The sequence below is a fragment of the Alosa pseudoharengus genome, unplaced genomic scaffold (genome assembly GCF_046254945.1).
Source record: "Alosa pseudoharengus isolate Yale_2024_CS ecotype anadromous, Long Island Sound unplaced genomic scaffold, YU_APseudo_1.1 YU_APseudo_1.1_scf_18, whole genome shotgun sequence".
Classification (NCBI taxonomy): Eukaryota; Metazoa; Chordata; class Actinopteri; order Clupeiformes; family Clupeidae; genus Alosa; species Alosa pseudoharengus.
Window position 1 is genome coordinate 34,313,871 of NW_027468650.1, and position 6,000 is coordinate 34,319,870.

Sequence of the window (6,000 nt, forward strand, 5' to 3'; positions counted from 1 at the left end):
TTAATTCCTCTTTATTTGATCTCTTCATTGGGGCTGGAACCTGTGAACTGTGAATAACACATGCTGGCCTTTTTGTCTTGTATTAATGAACTGTTACACTTACTTATGCCAAAAACCAATGTCTGTTTTTTAACGATCAGAAACAAACCTACAAACTTGCACTTTTCAATGTTTATGGAACTTTTCTAACAGATATTGAACCCAGTTACACCATTTCCTTTACTTATTCCAAACCAATGTCTGTTTATCAAACTTTATTTTTGATGGCACTGAACTTAAATATGAAAACACTTGAAAATGTGTATGGAATTACAACTACATTTAACTCATTACAACTTGTATCAAACCAGTTTTTGTCTATGCTGTCAAACATTATGGATTATGTTCCCAGTTTTGATCTGGGATGTCATCACTTTATATGATATACAGTATCAGAATATTCTATTACTGTTAAGCCACTATGAATATTAAAATACACACAACCATGTTTCCTGTATCTTCTACTCTGAGTCAATTTACTCAGGTTTGTCACTCAACCACATAGCCTACTTGGAATAGCCTACCCCTCAGGTGTCTGAATGGCTGATCTCACACTCGATCAGTAGGAAAAATGTGGGCAGGGGAAGTGGTTGAGCACTGCTCTTCCATGCCCACATCCACAGCTGAAGTGCCCTAGAGCAAGACACCTAACCCCCTCACTGCTCCCCGAGCGCTGCTGTAGCAGGTAGCTCACTGCTCGGGGTTAGTGTGTGTGTTTCACTAATTAGTGTGTTTCACTAATTCACAGATTTGGATAAATGCAGAGACCAAATTTCCCTCACGGGATCAAAAGAGTGTATATATACTTATACAGAAAGGTTCCATAAATATTTAAATGAGATCAGCCATTCAGACACCTGAGGGGTAGGCTATTCCAAGTAGGCTACGTGGTTACGGGTGCAGAGAGACCTGTAACGCCTCCCTGAGGGGAGTGGGGTGAACAGTCTGTGGTTGGGGTGAGAACAGTCTTTGATGATGCTGCGCGCCTTACGCAAGCATCGCTTGCCCTGGATGGCCTCAATGGAGGGGAGTGAGGAACCGGTGATGCGTTGGGCAGTTTTCACACCCTCTGCAGTGCTTTCCGGTCATGGGCAGAGCAGTTGCCATACCAAAAAGGTGATGAAGGTGGAGCTCATAAATCAAATATTCAGTCACATTGTAGCAGATGCCCTGCAGTACTGCAATGTAGAGCTGCAACTTCCTCAGTTCCAGGGGTGTGAGGAGACCGTTCAGCTCATTTGTGGTAGTCCTTGAGCAAGGCAGTTGTTCTGGGGAGATATAAAATAAATAAATGAATAAAAAGGGATTTGAGATGCATCTTATTTTTGTTAGGGTGAATTACATGTGAATAATACAGTGTTGGGCAAGCTACTTTTGAATTGTAGTGAGCGAAACTATCAGTTACTCTGCCATGAAAAACACTACACAAAACTACCTCCCCAGTCAAATGTAGCAAGCTTAGTAACACAAACACAGCAGTAGGCTAGTTCACTACATAGGAAGCTACTTTAAATTGTGCTAATTTCACATGACAAAAGTGTAGCTTGTTTGGCCAAGCTACTTCATATAAAGAAGTTAAGCTATTGAAAAGTTACTTTATTCAGGAAATAGTGAAGCTACCACCAACACACTTATTACTAGCTAAGCTACAAGTAGCAACTGCCCGATAATAGGCTACAGTCTGTGCAACTTGTGTAAAATTCGCCGGCCAATGTTATATTAGTAATATTTGATTAATTTCTACAATAGCATTCTTGTGTCAGTTGTAATGTAAGTCAGTGTTATGGAATATGACTCATCAAGTCTCAGTTCATAGCCGGGTGAACACCTGAACACTTAGCAAGTAGCCTAGCTAGCTGGCTACGATTTACATACAATAACAAAGATCCTTGCTCCTTTTCAACTCTCTGGTAATATTGCATTCACAAAATACAACCAATAGTACGATAATGTAAAATCTTACTTGTGAAAAGTAATCCCCCGAGCCCTGTTTGCGATGGTCCGATTTGAGCAGGAATATGCTGCACATTGCTCTGGCATCTTGTTTCTTCTGCTGCAACTATAGCGGCTGCATTTCCTGTTTCCAGCAGCCAATGCTGTGTCTACTCTGGCACAAAGGCTCTGGCATTGCAGCAAATCACCCAGACGTCATTTTTTTACCTCTGACGTCAGACGCAAAGTTTTTACGCGTGGCACACGTAAAAATTTGACGTCTGACACTCAGACGTCTATTTTTTACTCCTGAAGAAGTAAAAAATCTACACGTGGAGGCGTTATTTTGACAGACGTTTTGTCTTGAACGGCTTTCCATATCCAAAACACAACAAAACGTGTGTTTTCAAGCAAAAATAACATCTACTGTTCCAAATGTATTTTATTAAATATTACACATATCAGCCAAAATATTAAATTTTATAATTTTCCAGAAATGTTGTATGTTGTATTATTTGTACATGTTTAACTCATTGAATGACAAGCTGTTTTCGGGAGCTTTGTCCTAGTGCCAGCAATCTAGACCATTGTTGATGATTTTTGTACAGCCACAGCATATTCTGTGTTATAGCTATGAACACATACAATGGCTCGTTTAAAAGGTGAGACAAGCTCTCGGTGGGTGCAAACCGTGTATTTCTACACGCCTCTGTTCCTGAGAAATCCCAAGCTAAACAGTGGCTAGTTTTCATCAAAATCGCTGTTTTTTTTCTAGAAATGGAGATATAACTTCATGAAATATGAAGTGTTGCCTGTTACTTGTGTAAACTTTCCGGGAAGTGATCAGCGAGACCTGGCGAGACTGCCACCTAGACCCACGAAAATGGGTCACTGTTTCGACCCAAAGCGGCAACCGAGTTATGATAAAATGTCCAGATAAAATGTACAGATTGTGCGTTTTCATGAGTTTTCGATCGTCATATATTTCATTTCCATTAATCACAGAGTTCCCAAAATCACATATAAGGTGTGTTAAGAGTGTCTAGTTTCGTAATTAAAAAAAAAAGCTAAAAACGTAATATTACGTTTTTGGCACTCAACGCATAGGAAGGAAAAGCACTTAATGAGTTAACTTAAAATATGTGTTGTGATGGAAATGACAAAGTGTGGTGGAGATGACAATGACATACATAGACAAATTTAAAAGCATTACTGTAAGATTTAAAACATATGTTATGTAATTATGATGTTTTTTTCTACTAGATTCTTTAGTAGGCCTACTATGATGCAAATAAACTGTGTTTTTAGGGCAATGCCATTTCCACCACGTCACCATGTCATTTCCACCACCAAAAACAAAAAAGTAGTAAATATTTTTTCGTTTTTCTTATTTCTTCCAAGGACAAGAAAAGTATCATAGTTGAAGAATTATCCTGCAGTGTTAGGCTACTTTGCATTACATCTAGCAGCTAATGCGAACCATAGCTTATGGCAGCTTATGGTAGGCTACTAATAAAATGTTTAAAAGTGCGCTGCCTGTTTGTGCGTGTCATGTGTTTGATTTCCAACTTGAAACGTTGCTTTGGTGTCTAACCTGCGCGGCCAAAGTAGGCCACACCAGAAACGGATGATAAAGGATCTTTGGTAATCATAAACCATACTGTTTGTCACTAAAGTAGTGCAACAACAGGCTGGCTGGCTGGCTGGCTGACAGCTCAGACAACAAACTTTAGTTAACTCGCTAAAACATGCAGCTAGCCTGCAAAAGGTCTCTCTTAGATAACCTACACTTTAGCTGAGGTCTGCCTGCTGGAAGACGGTACACAAATAAATAAACAAAGTACACCTACATTAAGGCGCGTTCTTACCTTTGTGTAGAGGCTATAATGGCTCCCACACACAGCTGCGTGCATCGCGTTGCTGGAGACGCATCCCATTCTATTCACTTTAAATGGGCTCACGTGATCCGTTGCCGAACTGAATTGTGGGTCTGTCGCGTCGCGTTTCTCCCGCTGCTCGCGTTGAGGAGTTCAGCTGTTGCTGCACCAACACAAACCTATCTGGACACAGAGATGTGTTAAAAACAACGCCAAGTGTTGTTTTCAACACATTCCTTTTAAGAGTGTAGGTCTGGGGGGGGGGTCTTGTGCGAACTTGCGAGTGCGAGGCCCTTTTCACTTAGGTGCATGAAATCATGCCATAGCCTACTTTACGTAGCCTTGTCAGTGCATGCATGCCAGCGTGTTTTTACAGGGGAAATTGTATGACAACAATAACTGAGTCACATGAATATTTGGCATAGGCTACATCACAAAATCGCATACATGAAAACCAAACTAGTGTAGACAAACACTTTACACTTTAACAGGGACATTAATTGGGCATGAATCATTGCACTGAACCCTATTTGTCAATGAGCAGAAACACACATGACATTCAAACTAAGATGTGCACTAGGCCTATACGGATACTGGTCTGTAACATTGGACAAATAAATAACATTGACTCACCATATCTATCCTGACTCAGATAGCTTTCTTGCTTTCTTTGCCACAAACTCAGCAAATCATAGGCCATCTTGCAGGTAACGTCTTTTTCAATTAATAGAATAGGGCGAGCCCATCTCTCCTATGACATGGAGGTACGCAAATAGTTTTTAATAGCTAAGTTTCAACTTCGAAAAGCTTTGTTCACCCGATAATATGTGTGTTATTATGGATTTATAACAAGTTATACATTTATAAATAATATTTATAAAGATAAATATAAATTTTTGACTGGGAACACAAAACTAGTAAACATAAAATGAACACAATAGGAGGTCCCCACACAAATCTACTGTATGCCCATGGTTGCAGTTGACTGGTGAGGAAAAAAAAAAGTTAGGCCTACTAACAGCATTAAAGAGCTTTGGTTGAGTAAATAATTGCATAGCCTCGAAAATGAGAGCATTTCAGATCGAGCAGAGAGGTCATCTAAGCAAACACCCACCAGATTTAACAATTGTACACACACACACACACACACCACTTTAATGTGCAGAAAAAAATTCGGAAGGTGACAAGGAGTGAATGCTTGTTTCTTTGAACGCTTTCATAATGGGTTTAAAGAGGCAAACTATTTTGAAAATGGACTTGAGGTCCGAGTTCATCCAGTGGAAAAAGAAGGGAGTCCCAATCACCTCTCTTCCTCTCACGACATTTAGTGTCTAAACATACAGGCAGCTATCTTAATCACTCTATGATTCATTGAAGATTACAGATAGATTTAAACACTAAATTGAAGTTTTTCTTTGTGGAACACATTATGCCTACACTCTTCAAATGTAGTAACATAATTTGGTAGTCAGTTAACCAGGTCCTTTATAGAGGATGGGTAATGGGATTTAGTCAAAAATCAGCTTTTCAGGCATGGCAGAGCTGTCTGGCAACAACATGCTCAGTCAGTACATGATGTAACACACCTCCTCCTATCAGTTTGGAGCATGTAGCTGAAGCTCCAAGTTCACTGTAGGGTTTGTTCCCCAGTTATTTTATTATATGTTGGCTCAACGCCATATTGGCTCTGGACAATACAAAGTTATTACAAGTTTGACAGCTCCAGTTCATGATAAGAGAAGATTGCTTGACTTGCGGTTGAACTTTAGTCAGTGGCGATATTGATAACATTCTGTCAACTCACTAGTTTTTTTTTTCACTGTCCATTGTGTAACCAAGGAGTGGTGAGAGGAGGAGCTTTCTCCAAGAGCATACTCATGGACAAGATAACAACAAATTGGTGTCAAGTTGGGTTGTTGAAAGGAAGAGGCAGCGCCTGAGGACAAAAATAGATTTTTAGGGCTACTAAACTCTGTAGAGTTGTTCCCTATTTGCATGCTGAAATTCAGCATTTTTGAACTCTGATCTTACTGTGTGTCTTTTGGTGTATGGGTTGTAACAAGGACATTGCAGTATCATAAAGAAGGTGCTATCTAGGGAGTAACGTTCATCTCCAGTGAGTGTTCCACCTTAGTCTTGTTATCAGCACATC

The 6,000-nt window shown here is 39.9% G+C and overlaps 1 long non-coding RNA gene across 1 annotated transcript; it reads right to left on the reverse strand.

Moving 5' to 3' along the window:
• Positions 1 to 239: 239 nt before the first annotated feature.
• LOC143131778 (uncharacterized) lies at positions 240 to 2,200 on the reverse strand. Its single transcript, XR_012988207.1, has 2 exons — positions 2,003 to 2,200; positions 240 to 1,307 (listed from the first exon to the last, which is right to left on the reverse strand). It is a non-coding gene; the product is annotated as an uncharacterized LOC143131778 (long non-coding RNA).
• Between the last annotated feature and the right edge of the window lie 3,800 nt (positions 2,201 to 6,000).